Genomic DNA, 17,169 nt, shown 5'->3' with positions numbered 1-17,169 from the left:
TGGGCGAGCGGTTTACTGACATCAACGTTGTGAACAGAGTGCCCCATGGTTATGGTATGGGCAGGCATAAGTTACAGACAATGACGTTACATAAGTTACAATGAACACAATTGTAGTTTATAGATGGCAATTTGAATGCACAGAGATACCGTGACGAGATCCTGTGGTCCATTGTCGTGCCATTCATCCGCCGCCATGTTTCAGCATCATAATAAAATAAAAAAGTATATATTTTATTTATTTATTTAACCTTTATTTAATTAGGGAAGTCAGTTAAGAACAAATTCCTATTTACAATGACGGCCTACACCAGGCAAGCCCGGACGACGCTGGGCCAATTGTGCACCGCCCTACGGGACTCCCAATCACGGCCAGTTGTGATACAGCCTGGATTCGAACCAGGGTGTCTGTCTGTGACACCTCTAGCACTGAGATGCAGTGCCTTAAACCGCTGCGCCACTTGGGAGCAGGAAATAGTGTAACTTTACCAGCTCATGATTCGTGGTCCGAATCCTGAACACCAACACGAGGAGGAAGAGGTGAGAAGCTCACCTCAGACAATCACTGGTACAGCTGATTATCCTGTCCTAAGTATGGTATCTAGGAAAGTGAATTCAAGTAGGACCTTCATGTTACTCTCATCACCCCACTGGGGATCATCGACATGGCTGATTAGCCTCTTCAGACGACCCCTCTTCCTGGGAGTGAATGTGAACACCATCCTGTCAGCTGTCTTCAGAGGACCAATGGAAAATCATCGTCAACGACACTGCTCTCGTCACCCCACTGTGGACCATTGACACGGCTAATTCGCTGTCTTCAGAGGACCAATGGAAGGGAACACAATCTTTAAGTTCTGCTCCAGATGACAGAACAAGGCATTGAAGCCTCGGCCAACTAAGAAGAAGGACATTGTGACCTCTTGTGGACAATCAGAGCCTTACACTCAAGTCCAAGAGAAGGCCCAACCAAACCCCTTTCTGAGAAGGCTTGGTGCCGACAGAGATAAATGTTGAACGAAGGCATTTCACACGTAAATACATTCATGTTTTTTTTACTCCAAACGGGCGGCGGTTCGTGTACAAAGTATATGATTAATGGAAGAATATTTATAGAATGTATCCACGATAAGTGTCCCTTATTCTCTCTCTCTCTTTTCTCCATGTTTATTCTGTGTCATTATTTAGTTCGCTAGTAAATAAATGATTAAACCAATCATGAGTATTTCTGTAGTAGTGAGTCATGAGTATGGCTGGGGTTTTTGCAGATCCAAGGAGGTCACGACTGTTCAGAATGATGATATGAGGTTATGATTAATATGTTGACTGTTTGTAGATGTGATAGGTAAAGACCTAGAGTTTAGTTTGGCAGATGGTAACTCTTTAAACAACCTCTTCTGTGGTGCCCCCAAATTTCCTAATGAGTAAATTGTTACAATTTAAACATAGCTATTAGATTAAATAAATAACCGTCATCAGATTATTGAAAGTAAAGTCACTTAAAAGTCATCATTTTGTGAGCTGATCCATGCATTGTTAGATCTGGCGTATGTCAGCGACGCCTGAGCAGAAGAACACGCCCTCAAGTCTTACCGGTGCAGGTTGATGACGTCATGTGTTACCGGTGCAGGTTGAAAATGTCATCATGTGTTACCGGTGCAGGTTGATGATGTCGTCATGTGTTACCGGTGCAGGTTGATGACGGCATGTGTTACCGGTGCATGTTGATGATGTCGCCATGTGTTACCGGTGCAGGTTGATGATGTCGTCATGTGTTACCGGTGCAGGTTGATGATGTCGTCATGTGTTACCGGTGCAGGTTGATGATGTCGTCATGTGTCGAATCAACAACAGTCTTACCGGTGCTTTCCCGGTGGTCCTCCTGCGGTTGGTCATGTCCCCGGGGAGGCGTGGCTCTTGGCTGCGGCAGACGGTCAGAGGCTGGGACTGGATGGACTTGAAGGACATAGATCCCATAGGGTGGCAGGACACCGAGCGAGGACATACAGGCATGGCTCCTGTCACACGGTCACCACCAATCAGGGGTTAGACATGGACAGGATGGGTGAAAGGAGGCGAGGAACAGAGAGCCAAGAGAGGGAAAAGAGGAGTATTTGTTAGTGCCACCACATGCAGACACCGTTGGTGAGAACATTAACCATCAGCAGTCTGACAGGTTAGAGATATAATCAATCAGAGCTATTGATCACACATTAGGTGACATCATTTATAGAGAGGAAGAGAGAGAGAATAAGAGAGAGAGAGAGAGAGAGAGAGAGAGAGAGAGAGAAAGGAAGACAGAGAGAGGAAGAGAGAGGAAGAGAGAGAGAAAGAGAGAGAGACAGAGAGGAAGAGAGGAAGAGAGGAAGAGAGGAAGAGAGGGAGAGAGAGAGAGAGAGAGAGAGGAAGAGAGAGAGAGAGAGAAAGAGAGAGAGAGGGAGAGAGAGAGAGAGGGAGAGAGAGAGAGAGAGAGGAAGAGAGAAAGGAAGAGAGAAAGGAAGACAGAGAGAGAAAGGAAGACAGAGAGAGAAAGGAAGACAGAGAGAGAAAGGAAGACAGAGAGAGAAAGGAAGAGAGAAAGGAAGACAGAGAGAGAAAGGAAGACAGAGAGAGAAAGGAAGACAGAGAGAGAAAGGAAGACAGAGAGAGAGAGAGAGAAAGAGAGACAGAGACAGAGAGAGAGGGGAATAGAGAGATGTGTCGCCCCTATCAGATCACAGAAAAATCACAGTATATTTTACCAGAGCTATGCTCAATCATGAGGCATCAAAGCCAAAGGAACTGAATAATATTAAGAAATGCTATAGATGGAAGGAGAGTAGTGTGGAAATCTACCAAAAAACAATTACCACAATCCCTTCTCGACTCCCTCCGGCTCCCCAAGGATGTCAGAGGACAAAAATCAGTTAACCACCTAACTGAGGAACTCAACTTAACCTTGTGTAATACCCTAGATACAGTTGCACCCCTAAAAACTAAAAACATTTCTCATAAGAAACTCTCTCCCTGGTACACAGAAAGAGCTCTGAAGCCATTTTTAGTCCATTTGATTAATTGTTCAGCAGACTTATGGCTTAGAAGCTGTTGAGGAGCCTTTTGGTCCTCGACTTGGCGCTCTAGTGCCACCGTGACAATATGATGGGCTTTCCTCTGACACCGCCTGGTATAGAGGTCCTGGATGGCCTTCCTCTGACACCGCCTATTATATAGGTCCTGGATGGCCCTCCTCTGACACCGCCTGGTATAGAGGTCCTGGATGGCCCTCCTCTGACACCGCCTATTATATAGGTCCTGGATGGCCCTCCTCTGACACCACCTGGTATAGAGGTCCTGGATGGCCCTCCTCTGACACCACCTGGTATAGAGGTCCTGGGTGGCCTTCCTCTGACACCGCCTATTATATAGGTCCTGGATGGCCCTCCTCTGACACCTCCTATTATAGAGGTCCTGGATGGCCCTCCTCTGACACCGCCTATTATAGAGGTCCTGGATGGCCCTCCTCTGACACCGCCTATTATAGAGGTCCTGGATGGCCTTCCTCTGACACCGCCTATTATATACAGTGCCAGTATAAGAGTGTCTGGCCCAGGTGTTATTTAATAAGAGTGCCTGGCCCAGGTGATATTTAATAAGAGTGTCTGGCCCAGGTGTTATTTAATAAGAGTGTCTGGGCCAGGTGTTATTTAATAAGAGTGCCTGGCCCAGGTGATATTTAATAAGAGTGCCTGGCCCAGGTGATATTTAATAAGAGTGTCTGGCCCAGGTGTTATTTAATAAGAGTGTCTGGGCCAGGTGTTATTTAATAAGAGTGTCTGGCCCAGGTGTTATTTAATAAGAGTGTCTGGCCCAGGTGTTATTTAATAAGAGTGTCTGGCCCAGGTGTTATTTAATAAGAGTGTCTGGCCCAGGTGATATTTAAGAGTGTCTGGCCCAGGTGTGGCCCAGGTGATAAGAGTGTCTGGCCCAGGTGTTATTTAATAAGAGTGTCTGGCCCAGGTGTTATTTAATAAGAGTGTCTGGCCCAGGTGATATTTAATAAGAGTGTCTGGCCCAGGTGATATTTAATAAGAGTGTCTGGCCCAGGTGATATTTAATAAGAGTGTCTGGCCCAGGTGATATTTAATAAGAGTGTCTGGCCCAGGTGTTATTTAATAAGAGTGTCTGGCCCAGGTGTTATTTAATAAGAGTGTCTGGCCCAGGTGTTAATTAATAAGAGTGTCTGGCCCAGGTGTTATTTAATAAGAGTGTCTGGCCCAGGTGTTATTTAATAAGAGTGTCTGGCCCAGGTGTTATTTAATAAGAGTGTCTGGCCCAGGTGTTATTTAATAATAGTGTCTGGCCCAGGTGATATTTAATAATAGTGTCTGGCCCAGGTGATATTTAATAAGAGTGTCTGGCCCAGGTGTTATTTAATAAGAGTGTCTGGCCCAGGTGTTATTTAATAAGAGTGTCTGGCCCAGGTGTTATTTAATAAGAGTGTCTGGCCCAGGTGTTATTTAATAAGAGTGTCTGGCCCAGGTGATATTTAATAAGAGTGCCTGGCCCAGGTGATATTTAATAAGAGTGTCTGGCCCAGGTGATATTTAATAAGAGTGTCTGGCCCAGGTGTGGCCCAGGTGATAAGAGTGCCTGGCCCAGGTGATATTTAAGAGTGTCTGGCCCAGGTGATATTTAATAAGAGTGTCTGGCCCAGGTGATATTTAATAAGAGTGTCTGGCCCAGGTGATATTTAATAAGAGTGCCTGGCCCAGGTGATATTTAATAAGAGTGTCTGGCCCAGGTGTTAATTAATAAGAGTGTCTGGCCCAGGTGTTATTTAATAAGAGTGTCTGGCCCAGGTGTTATTTAATAAGAGTGCCTGGCCCAGGTGATATTTAATAAGAGTGTCTGGCCCAGGTGATATTTAATAAGAGTGTCTGGCCCAGGTGATATTTAATAAGAGTGCCTGGCCCAGGTGATATTTAATAAGAGTGTCTGGCCCAGGTGTTAATTAATAAGAGTGTCTGGCCCAGGTGTTATTTAATAAGAGTGTCTGGCCCAGGTGTTATTTAATAAGAGTGCCTGGCCCAGGTGATATTTAATAAGAGTGCCTGGCCCAGGTGATATTTAATAAGAGTGCCTGGCCCAGGTGATATTTAATAAGAGTGCCTGGCCCAGGTGTTATTTAATAAGAGTGCCTGGCCCAGGTGATATTTAATAAGAGTGTCTGGCCCAGGTGATATTTAATAAGAGTGTCTGGCCCAGGTGATATTTAATAAGAGTGCCTGGCCCAGGTGATATTTAATAAGAGTGTCTGGCCCAGGTGTTATTTAATAAGAGTGTCTGGCCCAGGTGTTATTTAATAAGAGTGTCTGGCCCAGGTGATATTTAATAAGAGTGCCTGGCCCAGGTGATATTTAATAAGAGTGTCTGGCCCAGGTGTGGCCCAGGTGATAAGAGTGTCTGGCCCAGGTGATATTTAATAAGAGTGTCTGGCCCAGGTGATATTTAATAAGAGTGTCTGGCCCAGGTGTGGCCCAGGTGATAAGAGTGTCTGGCCCAGGTGATATTTAATAAGAGTGCCTGGCCCAGGTGATATTTAATAAGAGTGCCTGGCCCAGGTGATATTTAATAAGAGTGTCTGGCCCAGGTGTTATTTAATAAGAGTGTCTGGCCCAGGTGTTATTTAATAAGAGTGTCTGGCCCAGGTGTTATTTAATAAGAGTGTCTGGCCCAGGTGTTATTTAATAAGAGTGTCTGGCCCAGGTGTTATTTAATAAGAGTGTCTGGCCCAGGTGTTATTTAATAAGAGTGTCTGGCCCAGGTGTTATTTAATAAGAGTGTCTGGCCCAGGTGATATTTAATAAGAGTGTCTGGCCCAGGTGTGGCCCAGGTGATAAGAGTGTCTGGCCCAGGTGATATTTAATAAGAGTGCCTGGCCCAGGTGATATTTAATAAGAGTGCCTGGCCCAGGTGATATTTAATAAGAGTGCCTGGCCCAGGTGATATTTAATAAGAGTGCCTGGCCCAGGTGTGGCCCAGGTGATAAGAGTGCCTGGCCCAGGTGATATTTAATAAGAGTGCCTGGCCCAGGTGATATTTAATAAGAGTGCCTGGCCCAGGTGATATTTAATAAGAGTGCCTGGCCCAGGTGTGGCCCAGGTGATAAGAGTGTCTGGCCCAGGTGATATTTAATAAGAGTGCCTGGCCCAGGTGATATTTAATAAGAGTGCCTGGCCCAGGTGATATTTAATAAGAGTGCCTGGCCCAGGTGATATTTAATAAGAGTGCCTGGCCCAGGTGATATTTAATAAGAGTGCCTGGCCCAGGTGATATTTAATAAGAGTGCCTGGCCCAGGTGATATTTAATAAGAGTGTCTGGCCCAGGTGTTATTTAATAAGAGTGCCTGGCCCAGGTGTTATTTAATAAGAGTGCCTGGCCCAGGTGATATTTAATAAGAGTGTCTGACCACCTGTTACTCCACAAGGAGACTGCTGACCACCTGTTACTCCACGAGGAGACTGCTGACCACCTGTTACTCCACGAGGAGACTGCTGACCACCTGTTACTCCACGAGGAGACTGCTGACCACCTGTTACTCCACAAGGAGACTGCTGACCACCTGTTACTCCACAAGGAGACTGCTGACCACCTGTTACTCCACGAGGAGACTGCGTGGCAGGCTGACCACCTGTTACTCCACAAGGAGACTGCTGACCACCTGTTACTCCACGAGGAGACTGCTGACCACCTGTTACTCCACGAGGAGACTGCTGACCACCTGTTACTCCACGAGGAGACTGTGTGGCAGGCTGACCACCTGTTACTCCACGAGGAGACAGTGGCAGGCTGACCACCTGTTACTCCACGAGGAGACTGCTGACCACCTGTTACTCCACGAGGAGACTGCGTGGCAGGCTGACCACCTGTTACTCCACGAGGAGACTGTGTGGCAGGCTGACCACCTGTTACTCCACAAGGAGACTGCGTGGCAGGTTGACCACCTGTTACTCCACGAGGAGACTGCTGACCACCTGTTACTCCACGAGGAGACTGCTGACCACCTGTTACTCCACGAGGAGACTGTGTGGCAGGCTGACCACCTGTTACTCCACGAGGAGACTGTGTGGCAGGCTGTGACCACCTGTTACTCCACGAGGAGACTGTGTGGCAGGCTGTGACCACCTGTTACTCCACGAGGAGACTGGGTGGCAGGCTGACCACCTGTTACTCCACGAGGAGACTGTGTGGCAGGCTGACCACCTGTTACTCCACGAGGAGACTGCTGACCACCTGTTACTCCACAAGGAGACTGTGTGGCAGGCTGACCACCTGTTACTCCACGAGGAGACTGCTGACCACCTGTTACTCCACAAGGAGCCTGCTGACCACCTGTTACTCCACAAGGAGACTGCTGACCACCTGTTACTCCACGAGGAGACTGTGTGGCAGGCTGACCACCTGTTACTCCACGAGGAGACTGCTGACCACCTGTTACTCCACGAGGAGACTGCTGACCACCTGTTACTCCACAAGGAGACTGTGTGGCAGGCTGACCACCTGTTACTCCACGAGGAGACTGCTGACCACCTGTTACTCCACAAGGAGACTGCTGACCACCTGTTACTCCACGAGGAGACTGCTGACCACCTGTCACTCCACAAGGAGACTGTGTGGCAGGCTGACCACCTGTTACTCCACGAGGAGACTGCGTGGCAGGCTGACCACCTGTTACTCCACGAGGAGACTGCGTGGCAGGCTGACCACCTGTTACTCCACAAGGAGACTGAGTGGCAGGCTGACCACCTGTTACTCCACGAGGAGACTGCTGACCACCTGTTACTCCACAAGGAGACTGCTGACCACCTGTTACTCCACGAGGAGACTGCTGACCACCTGTTACTCCACGAGGAGACTGCTGACCACCTGTTACTCCACGAGGAGACTGCTGACCACCTGTTACTCCACGAGGAGACTGCTGACCACCTGTTACTCCACGAGGAGACTGCTGACCACCTGTTACTCCACGAGGAGACTGCTGACCACCTGTTACTCCACGAGGAGACTGCTGACCACCTGTTCCTCCACGAGGAGACTGCTGACCACCTGTTCCTCCACGAGGAGACTGCTGACCACCTGTTCCTCCACGAGGAGACTGCTGACCACCTGTTACTCCACGAGGAGACTGCTGACCACCTGTTACTCCACGAGGAGACTGCTGACCACCTGTTACTCCACGAGGAGACTGCTGACCACCTGTTACTCCACGAGGAGACTGCTGACCACCTGTTACTCCACAAGGAGACTGCTGACCACCTGTTACTCCACGAGGAGACTGCTGACCACCTGTTACTCCACGAGGAGACTGCTGGCCACCTGTTACTCCACGAGGAGACTGCTGGCCACCTGTTACTCCACGAGGAGACTGGGTGGCAGGCTGACCACCTGTTACTCCACGAGGAGACTGTGTGGCAGGCTGACCGCCTGTTACTCCACGAGGAGACTGTGTGGCAGGCTGACCGCCTGTTACTCCACGAGGAGACTGGGTAGCAGGCTGACCACCTGTTACTCCATGAGGAGACTGGGTAGCAGGCTGACCACCTGTTACTCCACGAGGAGACTGCGTGGCAGGCTGACCACCTGTTACTCCACGAGGAGACTGCTGACCACCTGTTACTCCACGAGGAGACTGTGTGGCAGGCTGACCACCTGTTACTCCACGAGGAGACTGAGTGGCATGCTGACCACCTGTTACTCCACGAGGAGACTGCTGACCACCTGTTACTCCACGAGGAGACTGCTGACCACCTGTTACTCCACGAGGAGACTGCTGACCACCTGTTACTCCACGAGGAGACTGCTGACCACCTGTTACTCCACGAGGAGACTGCTGACCACCTGTTACTCCACGAGGAGACTGCTGACCACCTGTTACTCCACGAGGAGACTGGCTGACCACCTGTTACTCCACGAGGAGACTGGCTGACCACCTGTTACTCCACGAGGAGACTGCTGGCCACCTGTTACTCCACGAGGAGACTGCTGACCACCTGTTACTCCACGAGGAGACTGCTGACCACCTGTTACTCCACGAGGAGACTGCTGACCACCTGTTACTCCACGAGGAGACTGCTGACCACCTGTTACTCCACGAGGAGACTGCTGCCCACCTGTTACTCCACGAGGAGACTGCTGCCCACCTGTTACTCCACGAGGAGACTGCTGACCACCTGTTACTCCACGAGGAGACTGCTGACCACCTGTTACTCCACGAGGAGACTGCTGACCACCTGTTACTCCACGAGGAGACTGCTGACCACCTGTTACTCCACGAGGAGACTGCTGACCACCTGTTACTCCACGAGGAGACTGGCTGACCACCTGTTACTCCACGAGGAGACTGCGTGGCGGGCTGACCACCTGTTACTCCACGAGGAGACTGCTGACCACCTGTTACTCCACGAGGAGACTGCTGACCACCTGTTACTCCACGAGGAGACTGAGTAGCAGGCTGACCACCTGTTACTCCACGAGGAGACTGAGTGGCAGGCTGACCACCTGTTACTCCACGAGGAGACTGCTGACCACCTGTTACTCCACGAGGAGACTGCTGACCACCTGTTACCCCACGAGGAGACTGCTGACCACCTGTTACTCCACGAGGAGACTGCTGACCACCTGTTACTCCACGAGGAGACTGGGTGGCAGGCTGACCACCTGTTACTCCACGAGGAGACTGCTGACCACCTGTTACTCCACGAGGAGACTGCTGACCACCTGTTACTCCACGAGGAGACTGCTGACCACCTGTTACTCCACGAGGAGACTGCTGACCACCTGTTACTCCACGAGGAGACTGCTGACCACCTGTTACTCCACGAGGAGACTGCTGACCACCTGTTACTCCACAAGGAGACTGTGTGGCAGGCTGACCACCTGTTACTCCACGAGGAGACTGCTGACCACCTGTTACTCCACAAGGAGACTGCTGACCACCTGTTACTCCACGAGGAGACTGCTGACCACCTGTCACTCCACAAGGAGACTGCGTGGCAGGCTGACCACCTGTTACTCCACGAGGAGACTGCGTGGCAGGCTGACCACCTGTTACTCCACGAGGAGACTGAGTGGCAGGCTGACCACCTGTTACTCCACGAGGAGACTGCTGACCACCTGTTACTCCACAAGGAGACTGCTGACCACCTGTTACTCCACGAGGAGACTGCTGACCACCTGTTACTCCACGAGGAGACTGCTGACCACCTGTTACTCCACGAGGAGACTGCTGACCACCTGTTACTCCACGAGGAGACTGCTGACCACCTGTTACTCCACGAGGAGACTGCTGACCACCTGTTACTCCACGAGGAGACTGCTGACCACCTGTTACTCCACGAGGAGACTGCTGACCACCTGTTACTCCACGAGGAGACTGCTGACCACCTGTTACTCCACGAGGAGACTGCTGACCACCTGTTACTCCACGAGGAGACTGCTGACCACCTGTTCCTCCACGAGGAGACTGCTGACCACCTGTTCCTCCACGAGGAGACTGCTGACCACCTGTTCCTCCACGAGGAGACTGCTGACCACCTGTTCCTCCACGAGGAGACTGCTGACCACCTGTTACTCCACGAGGAGACTGCTGACCACCTGTTACTCCACGAGGAGACTGCTGACCACCTGTTACTCCACGAGGAGACTGCTGACCACCTGTTACTCCACGAGGAGACTGTGTGGCAGGCTGACCACCTGTTACTCCACGAGGAGACTGGGTAGCAGGCTGACCACCTGTTACTCCACGAGGAGACTGCTGACCACCTGTTACTCCACGAGGAGACTGTGTGGCAGGCTGACCACATGTTACTCCATGAGGAGACTGGGTAGCAGGCTGACCACCTGTTACTCCACGAGGAGACTGCGTGGCAGGCTGACCACCTGTTACTCCACGAGGAGACTGCTGACCACCTGTTACTCCACGAGGAGACTGTGTGGCAGGCTGACCACCTGTTACTCCACGAGGAGACTGAGTGGCATGCTGACCACCTGTTACTCCACGAGGAGACTGCTGACCACCTGTTACTCCACGAGGAGACTGCTGACCACCTGTTACTCCACGAGGAGACTGCTGACCACCTGTTACTCCACGAGGAGACTGCTGACCACCTGTTACTCCACGAGGAGACTGCTGACCACCTGTTACTCCACGAGGAGACTGCTGACCACCTGTTACTCCACGAGGAGACTGGCTGACCACCTGTTACTCCACGAGGAGACTGGCTGACCACCTGTTACTCCACGAGGAGACTGGCTGACCACCTGTTACTCCACGAGGAGACTGCTGACCACCTGTTACTCCACGAGGAGACTGCTGGCCACCTGTTACTCCACGAGGAGACTGCTGACCACCTGTTACTCCACGAGGAGACTGCTGACCACCTGTTACTCCACGAGGAGACTGCTGACCACCTGTTACTCCACGAGGAGACTGCTGACCACCTGTTACTCCACGAGGAGACTGCTGACCACCTGTTACTCCACGAGGAGACTGGCTGACCACCTGTTACTCCACGAGGAGACTGCGTGGCGGGCTGACCACCTGTTACTCCACGAGGAGACTGCTGACCACCTGTTACTCCACGAGGAGACTGCTGACCACCTGTTACTCCACGAGGAGACTGCTGACCACCTGTTACTCCACGAGGAGACTGCGTGGCGGGCTGACCACCTGTTACTCCACGAGGAGACTGCTGACCACCTGTTACTCCACGAGGAGACTGCTGACCACCTGTTACTCCACGAGGAGACTGCTGACCACCTGTTACTCCACGAGGAGACTGGGTGGCAGGCTGACCACCTGTTACTCCACGAGGAGACTGCTGACCACCTGTTACTCCACGAGGAGACTGCTGACCACCTGTTACTCCACGAGGAGACTGCTGACCACCTGTTACTCCACGAGGAGACTGCTGACCACCTGTTACTCCACGAGGAGACTGGCTGACCACCTGTTACTCCACGAGGAGACTGCTGACCACCTGTTACTCCACGAGGAGACTGCTGGCCACCTGTTACTCCACGAGGAGACTGCTGACCACCTGTTACTCCACGAGGAGACTGCTGACCACCTGTTACTCCACGAGGAGACTGCTGACCACCTGTTACTCCACGAGGAGACTGCTGACCACCTGTTACTCCACGAGGAGACTGCTGCCCACCTGTTACTCCACGAGGAGACTGCTGACCACCTGTTACTCCACGAGGAGACTGCTGACCACCTGTTACTCCACGAGGAGACTGCTGACCACCTGTTACTCCACGAGGAGACTGCTGACCACCTGTTACTCCACGAGGAGACTGCTGACCACCTGTTACTCCACGAGGAGACTGGCTGACCACCTGTTACTCCACGAGGAGACTGCGTGGCGGGCTGACCACCTGTTACTCCACGAGGAGACTGCTGACCACCTGTTACTCCACGAGGAGACTGCTGACCACCTGTTACTCCACGAGGAGACTGAGTAGCAGGCTGACCACCTGTTACTCCACGAGGAGACTGAGTGGCAGGCTGACCACCTGTTACTCCACGAGGAGACTGCTGACCACCTGTTACTCCACGAGGAGACTGCTGACCACCTGTTACCCCACGAGGAGACTGCTGACCACCTGTTACTCCACGAGGAGACTGCTGACCACCTGTTACTCCACGAGGAGACTGGGTGGCAGGCTGACCACCTGTTACTCCACGAGGAGACTGCTGACCACCTGTTACTCCACGAGGAGACTGCTGACCACCTGTTACTCCACGAGGAGACTGCTGACCACCTGTTACTCCACGAGGAGACTGCTGACCACCTGTTACTCCACGAGGAGACTGCTGACCACCTGTTACTCCACGAGGAGACTGCTGACCACCTGTTACTCCACAAGGAGACTGTGTGGCAGGCTGACCACCTGTTACTCCACGAGGAGACTGCTGACCACCTGTTACTCCACAAGGAGACTGCTGACCACCTGTTACTCCACGAGGAGACTGCTGACCACCTGTCACTCCACAAGGAGACTGTGTGGCAGGCTGACCACCTGTTACTCCACGAGGAGACTGCGTGGCAGGCTGACCACCTGTTACTCCACGAGGAGACTGAGTGGCAGGCTGACCACCTGTTACTCCACGAGGAGACTGCTGACCACCTGTTACTCCACAAGGAGACTGCTGACCACCTGTTACTCCACGAGGAGACTGCTGACCACCTGTTACTCCACGAGGAGACTGCTGACCACCTGTTACTCCACGAGGAGACTGCTGACCACCTGTTACTCCACGAGGAGACTGCTGACCACCTGTTACTCCACGAGGAGACTGCTGACCACCTGTTACTCCACGAGGAGACTGCTGACCACCTGTTACTCCACGAGGAGACTGCTGACCACCTGTTCCTCCACGAGGAGACTGCTGACCACCTGTTCCTCCACGAGGAGACTGCTGACCACCTGTTCCTCCACGAGGAGACTGCTGACCACCTGTTCCTCCACGAGGAGACTGCTGACCACCTGTTCCTCCACGAGGAGACTGCTGACCACCTGTTCCTCCACGAGGAGACTGCTGACCACCTGTTCCTCCACGAGGAGACTGCTGACCACCTGTTACTCCACGAGGAGACTGCTGACCACCTGTTACTCCACGAGGAGACTGCTGACCACCTGTTACTCCACGAGGAGACTGCTGACCACCTGTTACTCCACGAGGAGACTGTGTGGCAGGCTGACCACCTGTTACTCCACGAGGAGACTGGGTAGCAGGCTGACCACCTGTTACTCCACGAGGAGACTGCTGACCACCTGTTACTCCACGAGGAGACTGTGTGGCAGGCTGACCACATGTTACTCCATGAGGAGACTGGGTAGCAGGCTGACCACCTGTTACTCCACGAGGAGACTGCGTGGCAGGCTGACCACCTGTTACTCCACGAGGAGACTGCTGACCACCTGTTACTCCACGAGGAGACTGTGTGGCAGGCTGACCACCTGTTACTCCACGAGGAGACTGAGTGGCATGCTGACCACCTGTTACTCCACGAGGAGACTGCTGACCACCTGTTACTCCACGAGGAGACTGCTGACCACCTGTTACTCCACGAGGAGACTGCTGACCACCTGTTACTCCACGAGGAGACTGCTGACCACCTGTTACTCCACGAGGAGACTGCTGACCACCTGTTACTCCACGAGGAGACTGCTGACCACCTGTTACTCCACGAGGAGACTGGCTGACCACCTGTTACTCCACGAGGAGACTGGCTGACCACCTGTTACTCCACGAGGAGACTGCTGACCACCTGTTACTCCACGAGGAGACTGCTGGCCACCTGTTACTCCACGAGGAGACTGCTGACCACCTGTTACTCCACGAGGAGACTGCTGACCACCTGTTACTCCACGAGGAGACTGCTGCCCACCTGTTACTCCACGAGGAGACTGCTGACCACCTGTTACTCCACGAGGAGACTGCTGACCACCTGTTACTCCACGAGGAGACTGCGTGGCGGGCTGACCACCTGTTACTCCACGAGGAGACTGCTGACCACCTGTTACTCCACGAGGAGACTGCTGACCACCTGTTACTCCACGAGGAGACTGCTGACCACCTGTTACTCCACGAGGAGACTGCGTGGCGGGCTGACCACCTGTTACTCCACGAGGAGACTGCTGACCACCTGTTACTCCACGAGGAGACTGCTGACCACCTGTTACTCCACGAGGAGACTGAGTAGCAGGCTGACCACCTGTTACTCCACGAGGAGACTGAGTGGCAGGCTGACCACCTGTTACTCCACGAGGAGACTGCTGACCACCTGTTACTCCACGAGGAGACTGCTGACCACCTGTTACTCCACGAGGAGACTGCTGACCACCTGTTACTCCACGAGGAGACTGCTGACCACCTGTTACTCCACGAGGAGACTGCTGACCACCTGTTACTCCACGAGGAGACTGGGTGGCAGGCTGACCACCTGTTACTCCACGAGGAGACTGCTGACCACCTGTTACTCCACGAGGAGACTGCTGACCACCTGTTACTCCACGAGGAGACTGCTGACCACCTGTTACTCCACGAGGAGACTGCTGACCACCTGTTACTCCACGAGGAGACTGCTGACCACCTGTTACTCCACGAGGAGACTGCTGACCACCTGTTACTCCACGAGGAGACTGCTGACCACCTGTTACTCCACGAGGAGACTGAGTGGCAGGCTGACCACCTGTTACGCGAGTGCAGCAAGGAGCCAAGGTAAGGAGCTTGATAGTTTTTTTTATAAGATAAGTTTAATGCTATCAAACTGCACATGGTTGATGATATTACTAGTTTAACTAGCTTGTCCTGCGTTGCATATAATCAATGCAGTGCCTGTTAATTTATCATCGAATCACAGCCTTATTCAACTTTGTCAGTCAGGGTAAATGCCGCAGTTTGGGTCACCGGGCACATTGTGAACTGTGTGAAGACCATTTCTTCCTAACAAAACCGTAATTAATTTGCCAGAATTTTACAGAATGACGACATAACATTGAAGGTTGTGCAACAATGTAACAGCAATATTTAGACTTAGGGATGTCACCTGTTAGATAAAATACGGAACGGTTCCGTATTTCACTGAAATAATAAATGTTTTGTTTTCTAAATTATAGTTTCCGGATTTGACCATATTAATGACCAAAGGCTCGTGTTTCTGTGTGTTTATTATATTATAATTATGTCTATGATTTGATAGAGCAGTCTGACTGAGCGGTGGTAGGCAGCAGCAGGCTCGTAAGCATTCATTCAAACAGCACTTTCCTGCGTTTTGCCAGCAGCTCTTCGTAATGCTTCAAGCATTGAGCTGTTTATGACTTCAAGCCTATCAACTCCCGGGATTAGTCTGGCATTACTAAAGTGCCTATTAGAACATCCAATAGTCAAAGGTTAATGAAATACAAATGGTATAGAGAGAAATAGTCCTATAATAACTACAACCTAAACCTTCTTACCTGGGAATATTGAAGACTCATTTTAAAAGGAACCACCAGCTTTCATATGTTCTCATGTTCTGAGCAAGAAACTTCAACGTTAGCTTTTTCACACGGCACATATTGCACTTTTACTTTCTTCTCCAACACTTTGTTTTTGCATTATTTAAACCAAATTGAACAGGTTTCATTATTTATTTGAGAATAAATCGATTTTATTTATGTTTTATAAAAAGAAAATAAGAGTTAATTTAGTATTGTTGTAATTGTCATTATTACAAATAAATATATTTTTTTAAACAATTGTAAAAATATAAATTAAATTAAAAAATGTTTATTTATTTTTAAAATCGTCCGATTAATCGGTATCGGCATTTTATTGGTCTTCCAATAATCGGTATCGTGTTGAAAAATCATATTCGGTCGACCGCTACTAGAAATCACAGGTTAACCACTGACTGTACATACAGTCAAACAGGACAAACATAAGCACCCCTATCTGACAAACACACACCCCTTTAGTTCATAGAGCAATCTGGTCTTTGTCCCCCCTGGTCCTGCTGTATGGAGGAATACCTTACACTGTAACCAGATACACACCCTGCTTACACACACAGACATTTCATTCCATTGCGTCCCCAGAGTCAGGCTTGAAATGTATTGAGATTGGGGTGGTGTACAATAAACAGGCCTGAGTCCCATATCCCTGGGAACAACAGAAGGCTTCCTCTAAGGCCAAAGTTGATGCAAATACATAACGCTGGAGCCTCGGCCATGGATTTAGAGATGTAAACATAATAAACATATTCATTCCTTTGGATCCAGACTGACCTGGGAGCATATTAAAACATTAGGAACACCTCTTTCCATGACAGACCGACCAGGTGAAAGATATGATCCCTTATCGATGTCACTTGTTAAATCCACTTCAATCAGTGTAGATGAAGTGGAGGAGACGGGTTAAAGAAGGATTTTTGAGACATGGATTGTGTCTGTGTGCCATTCAGAGGGTGAATGGGCTATTTAGTAAGCGCACCAGTATGTCAAGAACTGCAACGCTACTGGGTTTATCAGGCTCAACACTTTCCCGTGTGTGTGTATCAAGAATGGTCCACCACCCAAAGGACATCCAGCCAATTTGACAAATGTGGGACGCATTGGAGTCAATATGGGACCAGCAGCCCC

This window comes from Oncorhynchus masou, chromosome 16, assembly GCF_036934945.1.
Source record: "Oncorhynchus masou masou isolate Uvic2021 chromosome 16, UVic_Omas_1.1, whole genome shotgun sequence".
Classification (NCBI taxonomy): domain Eukaryota; kingdom Metazoa; phylum Chordata; class Actinopteri; order Salmoniformes; family Salmonidae; genus Oncorhynchus; species Oncorhynchus masou.
This window is presented reverse-complemented; position numbering follows the sequence as displayed.